The following is a 14,562-nucleotide window of genomic DNA, read 5'->3' as shown; positions in this document are numbered from 1 at the left end:
TTCTTGTGTCTGGGCAAATGGCCTAGTCTGAATCACTCAAGCCTTTGATGTGTATGACAGAGTTGTTAGGATAGAACAATCCTTAGCCAGGGCTTCCTTTTATGTATCGAAGAACTCTTGTTATGGCTCTAAAATGATTCACAATTGGCTGAGCCATGAATTGGCTCAACTGTTGGATAGCAAAATTAAGGTCAGAATGAGTGCTTGTCAAGTAAAGGAGTCTACCTACAAGTTGTCCGTATAAGGCAGGGTCATGGTAAGCATCACTGTCATGTTGGTGAAGTTGGGTGGTCTTAACCATTAGTGCAGGGACAAGATTAGAAGTGGGGAAGCCAATATCAGATAGGAGGTCAAGGGCATACTTCCTTTGGCACAAGGTAATGCCTTGCTTTGATATGGAAACTTCTAGGCCAAGGAAGTATTTAAGTTTGCCAAGGTCCTTGATTTTGAACTTGTCATCAAGGTACTATTTAACTTGGGTTATTTCTTTAGAGTCATTGCCTGCTAGGATTAGATCATCTACATAAATGAGTATAACAGTTTAAATAGAAAGATGTTTCTTGGTAAAAAGGGAATGGTCATGGTGAGATTGAGTGTAACTCAAAGAAGATAATGTAGTGGATATTTTGGCAAACCATTGCCTAATTTCTTGTTTCAGACCATACAAAGATTTATTCAGTTTGCATACAAGGTTGGGGATTATGGTAGTGACACCAGAAGGAGTAGTCATGTAAACTTCCTTATCATGGTCCCCATGCAAGAATGCATTATTGACATCTAATTGCTCCAATAGCCAGCCTTGTGTTGCACCTAGTGCCAAGATGAGTCTCACAGTGGTAAACTTTACCAATAGAGCAAAAGTGTCATAATAGTCTAACCCCTCTATTTGAGTATAGCCCTTGGCAACAAGCCTAGCCTTGTGCCTCTCTATGCTCCCATCAGAATGAAATTTCCATTTGTAAACCCATTTAGAGCCAATAGCTCTTTTTTTAGGTGGTAGTGGGACTAGGGTCCTAGTGTTGTTGATGGTTAAGGCTTGGATTTCATCATCCATGACTTTTATCCAAGCAAGGGATAGCACAACTTGCTTGTAGGTTTTAGGTTCAGTATGTGTAAGAATGGCAAGAATATAATGTAAATGGTTATTTGATAGGGTTGTGTAAGATAACACAAAGTGTAAGGGGTGCTTGATGCATGTGCTAAAAGTGTGTTGTTCTTTGTTTAAGAGATTGCACTGGAGATCTCTCAGGTATGTGGGTGGATAGGATATCCGTTGTGATCTTCTAACAGTGGCTAATGTTAGGTATCAGTGGCTAAAATACACCTAAAGGGGGGGGGGTTGAATAGGTGTAGCGGTCAGAGTATCCGCTTTTCGCAAACAACAAATAATGCTGAAATAACCCCAGATTAATCGATTAACAGAAAAAGAATAATCGATTAACGCAAGCAATTTAATCGATTAAAATAGCTCAGATTACACAATCTCCGCAACGAACTCAAGCAGATACTGATTCTCAAGCACATACTTCTTTTACTCCTCAACAACAACAATCGTATGGCTCCGGAAATTTTAATTATTCATCCACATATTTGTCATCAAGTTCTCAAATCTCACTATCATTAATATTTGCTGCTACTTCAAATACTCCATTGTCGGCATATGATTCTCAATAATATTATCGTCCTACTATACTGTCTCTAAACATTTTTTGACAAAGTTGTGGTTGAGGATGTTGATAAAGATGAAGATGATGAGGATGAGGAGGAGCCACAACTGGTGACACGTGGTAGAGGGAGAATATCGCATCGGAATCAACAACAATTAAGAGTTTAACCTCCAAGAAGCAGAAAACCACCTCCATATGGCACTTCATCATATAGACATCATTAAAGAACTAGAAGACATATATCTCGAGATGGAGCACACTTTGATGAAATGGTAATATTTTTTTATAAATTAAACTTTGTATTTAATTATATTATTTACTCCTAATTTTGTCTAATTCTTTTTCAGTATACATTTTAAAAAATAATTTGTGATCAGAATCATCCTCCAACTTCTTTAGTAAATCCTACACAATCTTTATGTGACGTCTTCTCATCTGGGGTCGTGAAATGATGGAAGCATTGGCAACTATACCTCTATTCATACTCTACCCACATTGATGAAGCTCCTCCTGCTCATCATTATCATATGTCGGAAACTGAGTCTCCGCAACGAACTCAAGCAGATACTGATTCTCAAGCACATACTTCTTTTACTCCTCAACAACAACAATCGTATGGCTCCGGAAATTTTAATTATTCATCCACATATTTGTCATCAAGTTCTCAAATCTCACTATCATTAATATTTGCTGCTACTTCAAATACTCCATTGTCGGCATATGATTCTCAATAATATTATCGTCCTACTATACTGTCTCTAAACATTTTTTGACAAAGTTGTGGTTGAGGATGTTGATAAAGATGAAGATGATGAGGATGAGGAGGAGCCACAACTGGTGACACGTGGTAGAGGGAGAATATCGCATCGGAATCAACAACAATTAAGAGTTTAACCTCCAAGAAGCAGAAAACCACCTCCATATGGCACTTCATCATATAGACATCATTAAAGAACTAGAAGACATATATCTCGAGATGGAGCACACTTTGATGAAATGGTAATATTTTTTTATAAATTAAACTTTGTATTTAATTATATTATTTACTCCTAATTTTGTCTAATTCTTTTTCAGTATACATTTTAAAAAATAATTTGTGATCAGAATCATCCTCCAACTTCTTTAGTAAATCCTACACAATCTTTATGTGACGTCTTCTCATCTGGGGTCGTGAAATGATGGAAGCATTGGCAACTATACCTCTATTCATACTCTACCCACATTGATGAAGCTCCTCCTGCTCATCATTATCATATGTCGGAAACTGAGTCTCCGCAACGAACTCAAGCAGATACTGATTCTCAAGCACATACTTCTTTTACTCCTCAACAACAACAATCGTATGGCTCCGGAAATTTTAATTATTCATCCACATATTTGTCATCAAGTTCTCAAATCTCACTATCATTAATATTTGCTGCTACTTCAAATACTCCATTGTCGGCATATGATTCTCAATAATATTATCGTCCTACTATACTGTCTCTAAACATTTTTTGACAAAGTTGTGGTTGAGGATGTTGATAAAGATGAAGATGATGAGGATGAGGAGGAGCCACAACTGGTGACACGTGGTAGAGGGAGAATATCGCATCGGAATCAACAACAATTAAGAGTTTAACCTCCAAGAAGCAGAAAACCACCTCCATATGGCACTTCATCATATAGACATCATTAAAGAACTAGAAGACATATATCTCGAGATGGAGCACACTTTGATGAAATGGTAATATTTTTTTATAAATTAAACTTTGTATTTAATTATATTATTTACTCCTAATTTTGTCTAATTCTTTTTCAGTATACATTTTAAAAAATAATTTGTGATCAGAATCATCCTCCAACTTCTTTAGTAAATCCTACACAATCTTTATGTGACGTCTTCTCATCTGGGGTCGTGAAATGATGGAAGCATTGGCAACTATACCTCTATTCATACTCTACCCACATTGATGAAGCTCCTCCTGCTCATCATTATCATATGTCGGAAACTGAGTCTCCGCAACGAACTCAAGCAGATACTGATTCTCAAGCACATACTTCTTTTACTCCTCAACAACAACAATCGTATGGCTCCGGAAATTTTAATTATTCATCCACATATTTGTCATCAAGTTCTCAAATCTCACTATCATTAATATTTGCTGCTACTTCAAATACTCCATTGTCGGCATATGATTCTCAATAATATTATCGTCCTACTATACTGTCTCTAAACATTTTTTGACAAAGTTGTGGTTGAGGATGTTGATAAAGATGAAGATGATGAGGATGAGGAGGAGCCACAACTGGTGACACGTGGTAGAGGGAGAATATCGCATCGGAATCAACAACAATTAAGAGTTTAACCTCCAAGAAGCAGAAAACCACCTCCATATGGCACTTCATCATATAGACATCATTAAAGAACTAGAAGACATATATCTCGAGATGGAGCACACTTTGATGAAATGGTAATATTTTTTTATAAATTAAACTTTGTATTTAATTATATTATTTACTCCTAATTTTGTCTAATTCTTTTTCAGTATACATTTTAAAAAATAATTTGTGATCAGAATCATCCTCCAACTTCTTTAGTAAATCCTACACAATCTTTATGTGACGTCTTCTCATCTGGGGTCGTGAAATGATGGAAGCATTGGCAACTATACCTCTATTCATACTCTACCCACATTGATGAAGCTCCTCCTGCTCATCATTATCATATGTCGGAAACTGAGTCTCCGCAACGAACTCAAGCAGATACTGATTCTCAAGCACATACTTCTTTTACTCCTCAACAACAACAATCGTATGGCTCCGGAAATTTTAATTATTCATCCACATATTTGTCATCAAGTTCTCAAATCTCACTATCATTAATATTTGCTGCTACTTCAAATACTCCATTGTCGGCATATGATTCTCAATAATATTATCGTCCTACTATACTGTCTCTAAACATTTTTTGACAAAGTTGTGGTTGAGGATGTTGATAAAGATGAAGATGATGAGGATGAGGAGGAGCCACAACTGGTGACACGTGGTAGAGGGAGAATATCGCATCGGAATCAACAACAATTAAGAGTTTAACCTCCAAGAAGCAGAAAACCACCTCCATATGGCACTTCATCATATAGACATCATTAAAGAACTAGAAGACATATATCTCGAGATGGAGCACACTTTGATGAAATGGTAATATTTTTTTATAAATTAAACTTTGTATTTAATTATATTATTTACTCCTAATTTTGTCTAATTCTTTTTCAGTATACATTTTAAAAAATAATTTGTGATCAGAATCATCCTCCAACTTCTTTAGTAAATCCTACACAATCTTTATGTGACGTCTTCTCATCTGGGGTCGTGAAATGATGGAAGCATTGGCAACTATACCTCTATTCATACTCTACCCACATTGATGAAGCTCCTCCTGCTCATCATTATCATATGTCGGAAACTGAGTCTCCGCAACGAACTCAAGCAGATACTGATTCTCAAGCACATACTTCTTTTACTCCTCAACAACAACAATCGTATGGCTCCGGAAATTTTAATTATTCATCCACATATTTGTCATCAAGTTCTCAAATCTCACTATCATTAATATTTGCTGCTACTTCAAATACTCCATTGTCGGCATATGATTCTCAATAATATTATCGTCCTACTATACTGTCTCTAAACATTTTTTGACAAAGTTGTGGTTGAGGATGTTGATAAAGATGAAGATGATGAGGATGAGGAGGAGCCACAACTGGTGACACGTGGTAGAGGGAGAATATCGCATCGGAATCAACAACAATTAAGAGTTTAACCTCCAAGAAGCAGAAAACCACCTCCATATGGCACTTCATCATATAGACATCATTAAAGAACTAGAAGACATATATCTCGAGATGGAGCACACTTTGATGAAATGGTAATATTTTTTTATAAATTAAACTTTGTATTTAATTATATTATTTACTCCTAATTTTGTCTAATTCTTTTTCAGTATACATTTTAAAAAATAATTTGTGATCAGAATCATCCTCCAACTTCTTTAGTAAATCCTACACAATCTTTATGTGACGTCTTCTCATCTGGGGTCGTGAAATGATGGAAGCATTGGCAACTATACCTCTATTCATACTCTACCCACATTGATGAAGCTCCTCCTGCTCATCATTATCATATGTCGGAAACTGAGTCTCCGCAACGAACTCAAGCAGATACTGATTCTCAAGCACATACTTCTTTTACTCCTCAACAACAACAATCGTATGGCTCCGGAAATTTTAATTATTCATCCACATATTTGTCATCAAGTTCTCAAATCTCACTATCATTAATATTTGCTGCTACTTCAAATACTCCATTGTCGGCATATGATTCTCAATAATATTATCGTCCTACTATACTGTCTCTAAACATTTTTTGACAAAGTTGTGGTTGAGGATGTTGATAAAGATGAAGATGATGAGGATGAGGAGGAGCCACAACTGGTGACACGTGGTAGAGGGAGAATATCGCATCGGAATCAACAACAATTAAGAGTTTAACCTCCAAGAAGCAGAAAACCACCTCCATATGGCACTTCATCATATAGACATCATTAAAGAACTAGAAGACATATATCTCGAGATGGAGCACACTTTGATGAAATGGTAATATTTTTTTATAAATTAAACTTTGTATTTAATTATATTATTTACTCCTAATTTTGTCTAATTCTTTTTCAGTATACATTTTAAAAAATAATTTGTGATCAGAATCATCCTCCAACTTCTTTAGTAAATCCTACACAATCTTTATGTGACGTCTTCTCATCTGGGGTCGTGAAATGATGGAAGCATTGGCAACTATACCTCTATTCATACTCTACCCACATTGATGAAGCTCCTCCTGCTCATCATTATCATATGTCGGAAACTGAGTCTCCGCAACGAACTCAAGCAGATACTGATTCTCAAGCACATACTTCTTTTACTCCTCAACAACAACAATCGTATGGCTCCGGAAATTTTAATTATTCATCCACATATTTGTCATCAAGTTCTCAAATCTCACTATCATTAATATTTGCTGCTACTTCAAATACTCCATTGTCGGCATATGATTCTCAATAATATTATCGTCCTACTATACTGTCTCTAAACATTTTTTGACAAAGTTGTGGTTGAGGATGTTGATAAAGATGAAGATGATGAGGATGAGGAGGAGCCACAACTGGTGACACGTGGTAGAGGGAGAATATCGCATCGGAATCAACAACAATTAAGAGTTTAACCTCCAAGAAGCAGAAAACCACCTCCATATGGCACTTCATCATATAGACATCATTAAAGAACTAGAAGACATATATCTCGAGATGGAGCACACTTTGATGAAATGGTAATATTTTTTTATAAATTAAACTTTGTATTTAATTATATTATTTACTCCTAATTTTGTCTAATTCTTTTTCAGTATACATTTTAAAAAATAATTTGTGATCAGAATCATCCTCCAACTTCTTTAGTAAATCCTACACAATCTTTATGTGACGTCTTCTCATCTGGGGTCGTGAAATGATGGAAGCATTGGCAACTATACCTCTATTCATACTCTACCCACATTGATGAAGCTCCTCCTGCTCATCATTATCATATGTCGGAAACTGAGTCTCCGCAACGAACTCAAGCAGATACTGATTCTCAAGCACATACTTCTTTTACTCCTCAACAACAACAATCGTATGGCTCCGGAAATTTTAATTATTCATCCACATATTTGTCATCAAGTTCTCAAATCTCACTATCATTAATATTTGCTGCTACTTCAAATACTCCATTGTCGGCATATGATTCTCAATAATATTATCGTCCTACTATACTGTCTCTAAACATTTTTTGACAAAGTTGTGGTTGAGGATGTTGATAAAGATGAAGATGATGAGGATGAGGAGGAGCCACAACTGGTGACACGTGGTAGAGGGAGAATATCGCATCGGAATCAACAACAATTAAGAGTTTAACCTCCAAGAAGCAGAAAACCACCTCCATATGGCACTTCATCATATAGACATCATTAAAGAACTAGAAGACATATATCTCGAGATGGAGCACACTTTGATGAAATGGTAATATTTTTTTATAAATTAAACTTTGTATTTAATTATATTATTTACTCCTAATTTTGTCTAATTCTTTTTCAGTATACATTTTAAAAAATAATTTGTGATCAGAATCATCCTCCAACTTCTTTAGTAAATCCTACACAATCTTTATGTGACGTCTTCTCATCTGGGGTCGTGAAATGATGGAAGCATTGGCAACTATACCTCTATTCATACTCTACCCACATTGATGAAGCTCCTCCTGCTCATCATTATCATATGTCGGAAACTGAGTCTCCGCAACGAACTCAAGCAGATACTGATTCTCAAGCACATACTTCTTTTACTCCTCAACAACAACAATCGTATGGCTCCGGAAATTTTAATTATTCATCCACATATTTGTCATCAAGTTCTCAAATCTCACTATCATTAATATTTGCTGCTACTTCAAATACTCCATTGTCGGCATATGATTCTCAATAATATTATCGTCCTACTATACTGTCTCTAAACATTTTTTGACAAAGTTGTGGTTGAGGATGTTGATAAAGATGAAGATGATGAGGATGAGGAGGAGCCACAACTGGTGACACGTGGTAGAGGGAGAATATCGCATCGGAATCAACAACAATTAAGAGTTTAACCTCCAAGAAGCAGAAAACCACCTCCATATGGCACTTCATCATATAGACATCATTAAAGAACTAGAAGACATATATCTCGAGATGGAGCACACTTTGATGAAATGGTAATATTTTTTTATAAATTAAACTTTGTATTTAATTATATTATTTACTCCTAATTTTGTCTAATTCTTTTTCAGTATACATTTTAAAAAATAATTTGTGATCAGAATCATCCTCCAACTTCTTTAGTAAATCCTACACAATCTTTATGTGACGTCTTCTCATCTGGGGTCGTGAAATGATGGAAGCATTGGCAACTATACCTCTATTCATACTCTACCCACATTGATGAAGCTCCTCCTGCTCATCATTATCATATGTCGGAAACTGAGTCTCCGCAACGAACTCAAGCAGATACTGATTCTCAAGCACATACTTCTTTTACTCCTCAACAACAACAATCGTATGGCTCCGGAAATTTTAATTATTCATCCACATATTTGTCATCAAGTTCTCAAATCTCACTATCATTAATATTTGCTGCTACTTCAAATACTCCATTGTCGGCATATGATTCTCAATAATATTATCGTCCTACTATACTGTCTCTAAACATTTTTTGACAAAGTTGTGGTTGAGGATGTTGATAAAGATGAAGATGATGAGGATGAGGAGGAGCCACAACTGGTGACACGTGGTAGAGGGAGAATATCGCATCGGAATCAACAACAATTAAGAGTTTAACCTCCAAGAAGCAGAAAACCACCTCCATATGGCACTTCATCATATAGACATCATTAAAGAACTAGAAGACATATATCTCGAGATGGAGCACACTTTGATGAAATGGTAATATTTTTTTATAAATTAAACTTTGTATTTAATTATATTATTTACTCCTAATTTTGTCTAATTCTTTTTCAGTATACATTTTAAAAAATAATTTGTGATCAGAATCATCCTCCAACTTCTTTAGTAAATCCTACACAATCTTTATGTGACGTCTTCTCATCTGGGGTCGTGAAATGATGGAAGCATTGGCAACTATACCTCTATTCATACTCTACCCACATTGATGAAGCTCCTCCTGCTCATCATTATCATATGTCGGAAACTGAGTCTCCGCAACGAACTCAAGCAGATACTGATTCTCAAGCACATACTTCTTTTACTCCTCAACAACAACAATCGTATGGCTCCGGAAATTTTAATTATTCATCCACATATTTGTCATCAAGTTCTCAAATCTCACTATCATTAATATTTGCTGCTACTTCAAATACTCCATTGTCGGCATATGATTCTCAATAATATTATCGTCCTACTATACTGTCTCTAAACATTTTTTGACAAAGTTGTGGTTGAGGATGTTGATAAAGATGAAGATGATGAGGATGAGGAGGAGCCACAACTGGTGACACGTGGTAGAGGGAGAATATCGCATCGGAATCAACAACAATTAAGAGTTTAACCTCCAAGAAGCAGAAAACCACCTCCATATGGCACTTCATCATATAGACATCATTAAAGAACTAGAAGACATATATCTCGAGATGGAGCACACTTTGATGAAATGGTAATATTTTTTTATAAATTAAACTTTGTATTTAATTATATTATTTACTCCTAATTTTGTCTAATTCTTTTTCAGTATACATTTTAAAAAATAATTTGTGATCAGAATCATCCTCCAACTTCTTTAGTAAATCCTACACAATCTTTATGTGACGTCTTCTCATCTGGGGTCGTGAAATGATGGAAGCATTGGCAACTATACCTCTATTCATACTCTACCCACATTGATGAAGCTCCTCCTGCTCATCATTATCATATGTCGGAAACTGAGTCTCCGCAACGAACTCAAGCAGATACTGATTCTCAAGCACATACTTCTTTTACTCCTCAACAACAACAATCGTATGGCTCCGGAAATTTTAATTATTCATCCACATATTTGTCATCAAGTTCTCAAATCTCACTATCATTAATATTTGCTGCTACTTCAAATACTCCATTGTCGGCATATGATTCTCAATAATATTATCGTCCTACTATACTGTCTCTAAACATTTTTTGACAAAGTTGTGGTTGAGGATGTTGATAAAGATGAAGATGATGAGGATGAGGAGGAGCCACAACTGGTGACACGTGGTAGAGGGAGAATATCGCATCGGAATCAACAACAATTAAGAGTTTAACCTCCAAGAAGCAGAAAACCACCTCCATATGGCACTTCATCATATAGACATCATTAAAGAACTAGAAGACATATATCTCGAGATGGAGCACACTTTGATGAAATGGTAATATTTTTTTATAAATTAAACTTTGTATTTAATTATATTATTTACTCCTAATTTTGTCTAATTCTTTTTCAGTATACATTTTAAAAAATAATTTGTGATCAGAATCATCCTCCAACTTCTTTAGTAAATCCTACACAATCTTTATGTGACGTCTTCTCATCTGGGGTCGTGAAATGATGGAAGCATTGGCAACTATACCTCTATTCATACTCTACCCACATTGATGAAGCTCCTCCTGCTCATCATTATCATATGTCGGAAACTGAGTCTCCGCAACGAACTCAAGCAGATACTGATTCTCAAGCACATACTTCTTTTACTCCTCAACAACAACAATCGTATGGCTCCGGAAATTTTAATTATTCATCCACATATTTGTCATCAAGTTCTCAAATCTCACTATCATTAATATTTGCTGCTACTTCAAATACTCCATTGTCGGCATATGATTCTCAATAATATTATCGTCCTACTATACTGTCTCTAAACATTTTTTGACAAAGTTGTGGTTGAGGATGTTGATAAAGATGAAGATGATGAGGATGAGGAGGAGCCACAACTGGTGACACGTGGTAGAGGGAGAATATCGCATCGGAATCAACAACAATTAAGAGTTTAACCTCCAAGAAGCAGAAAACCACCTCCATATGGCACTTCATCATATAGACATCATTAAAGAACTAGAAGACATATATCTCGAGATGGAGCACACTTTGATGAAATGGTAATATTTTTTTATAAATTAAACTTTGTATTTAATTATATTATTTACTCCTAATTTTGTCTAATTCTTTTTCAGTATACATTTTAAAAAATAATTTGTGATCAGAATCATCCTCCAACTTCTTTAGTAAATCCTACACAATCTTTATGTGACGTCTTCTCATCTGGGGTCGTGAAATGATGGAAGCATTGGCAACTATACCTCTATTCATACTCTACCCACATTGATGAAGCTCCTCCTGCTCATCATTATCATATGTCGGAAACTGAGTCTCCGCAACGAACTCAAGCAGATACTGATTCTCAAGCACATACTTCTTTTACTCCTCAACAACAACAATCGTATGGCTCCGGAAATTTTAATTATTCATCCACATATTTGTCATCAAGTTCTCAAATCTCACTATCATTAATATTTGCTGCTACTTCAAATACTCCATTGTCGGCATATGATTCTCAATAATATTATCGTCCTACTATACTGTCTCTAAACATTTTTTGACAAAGTTGTGGTTGAGGATGTTGATAAAGATGAAGATGATGAGGATGAGGAGGAGCCACAACTGGTGACACGTGGTAGAGGGAGAATATCGCATCGGAATCAACAACAATTAAGAGTTTAACCTCCAAGAAGCAGAAAACCACCTCCATATGGCACTTCATCATATAGACATCATTAAAGAACTAGAAGACATATATCTCGAGATGGAGCACACTTTGATGAAATGGTAATATTTTTTTATAAATTAAACTTTGTATTTAATTATATTATTTACTCCTAATTTTGTCTAATTCTTTTTCAGTATACATTTTAAAAAATAATTTGTGATCAGAATCATCCTCCAACTTCTTTAGTAAATCCTACACAATCTTTATGTGACGTCTTCTCATCTGGGGTCGTGAAATGATGGAAGCATTGGCAACTATACCTCTATTCATACTCTACCCACATTGATGAAGCTCCTCCTGCTCATCATTATCATATGTCGGAAACTGAGTCTCCGCAACGAACTCAAGCAGATACTGATTCTCAAGCACATACTTCTTTTACTCCTCAACAACAACAATCGTATGGCTCCGGAAATTTTAATTATTCATCCACATATTTGTCATCAAGTTCTCAAATCTCACTATCATTAATATTTGCTGCTACTTCAAATACTCCATTGTCGGCATATGATTCTCAATAATATTATCGTCCTACTATACTGTCTCTAAACATTTTTTGACAAAGTTGTGGTTGAGGATGTTGATAAAGATGAAGATGATGAGGATGAGGAGGAGCCACAACTGGTGACACGTGGTAGAGGGAGAATATCGCATCGGAATCAACAACAATTAAGAGTTTAACCTCCAAGAAGCAGAAAACCACCTCCATATGGCACTTCATCATATAGACATCATTAAAGAACTAGAAGACATATATCTCGAGATGGAGCACACTTTGATGAAATGGTAATATTTTTTTATAAATTAAACTTTGTATTTAATTATATTATTTACTCCTAATTTTGTCTAATTCTTTTTCAGTATACATTTTAAAAAATAATTTGTGATCAGAATCATCCTCCAACTTCTTTAGTAAATCCTACACAATCTTTATGTGACGTCTTCTCATCTGGGGTCGTGAAATGATGGAAGCATTGGCAACTATACCTCTATTCATACTCTACCCACATTGATGAAGCTCCTCCTGCTCATCATTATCATATGTCGGAAACTGAGTCTCCGCAACGAACTCAAGCAGATACTGATTCTCAAGCACATACTTCTTTTACTCCTCAACAACAACAATCGTATGGCTCCGGAAATTTTAATTATTCATCCACATATTTGTCATCAAGTTCTCAAATCTCACTATCATTAATATTTGCTGCTACTTCAAATACTCCATTGTCGGCATATGATTCTCAATAATATTATCGTCCTACTATACTGTCTCTAAACATTTTTTGACAAAGTTGTGGTTGAGGATGTTGATAAAGATGAAGATGATGAGGATGAGGAGGAGCCACAACTGGTGACACGTGGTAGAGGGAGAATATCGCATCGGAATCAACAACAATTAAGAGTTTAACCTCCAAGAAGCAGAAAACCACCTCCATATGGCACTTCATCATATAGACATCATTAAAGAACTAGAAGACATATATCTCGAGATGGAGCACACTTTGATGAAATGGTAATATTTTTTTATAAATTAAACTTTGTATTTAATTATATTATTTACTCCTAATTTTGTCTAATTCTTTTTCAGTATACATTTTAAAAAATAATTTGTGATCAGAATCATCCTCCAACTTCTTTAGTAAATCCTACACAATCTTTATGTGACGTCTTCTCATCTGGGGTCGTGAAATGATGGAAGCATTGGCAACTATACCTCTATTCATACTCTACCCACATTGATGAAGCTCCTCCTGCTCATCATTATCATATGTCGGAAACTGAGTCTCCGCAACGAACTCAAGCAGATACTGATTCTCAAGCACATACTTCTTTTACTCCTCAACAACAACAATCGTATGGCTCCGGAAATTTTAATTATTCATCCACATATTTGTCATCAAGTTCTCAAATCTCACTATCATTAATATTTGCTGCTACTTCAAATACTCCATTGTCGGCATATGATTCTCAATAATATTATCGTCCTACTATACTGTCTCTAAACATTTTTTGACAAAGTTGTGGTTGAGGATGTTGATAAAGATGAAGATGATGAGGATGAGGAGGAGCCACAACTGGTGACACGTGGTAGAGGGAGAATATCGCATCGGAATCAACAACAATTAAGAGTTTAACCTCCAAGAAGCAGAAAACCACCTCCATATGGCACTTCATCATATAGACATCATTAAAGAACTAGAAGACATATATCTCGAGATGGAGCACACTTTGATGAAATGGTAATATTTTTTTATAAATTAAACTTTGTATTTAATTATATTATTTACTCCTAATTTTGTCTAATTCTTTTTCAGTATACATTTTAAAAAATAATTTGTGATCAGAATCATCCTCCAACTTCTTTAGTAAATCCTACACAATCTTTATGTGACGTCTTCTCATCTGGGGTCGTGAAATGATGGAAGCATTGGCAACTATACCTCTATTCATACTCTACCCACATTGATGAAGCTCCTCCTGCTCATCATTATCATATGTCGGAA

The sequence above is a fragment of the Lupinus angustifolius genome, chromosome LG02 (genome assembly GCF_001865875.1).
Source record: "Lupinus angustifolius cultivar Tanjil chromosome LG02, LupAngTanjil_v1.0, whole genome shotgun sequence".
Taxonomy (NCBI): domain Eukaryota; kingdom Viridiplantae; phylum Streptophyta; class Magnoliopsida; order Fabales; family Fabaceae; genus Lupinus; species Lupinus angustifolius.
This window is presented reverse-complemented; position numbering follows the sequence as displayed.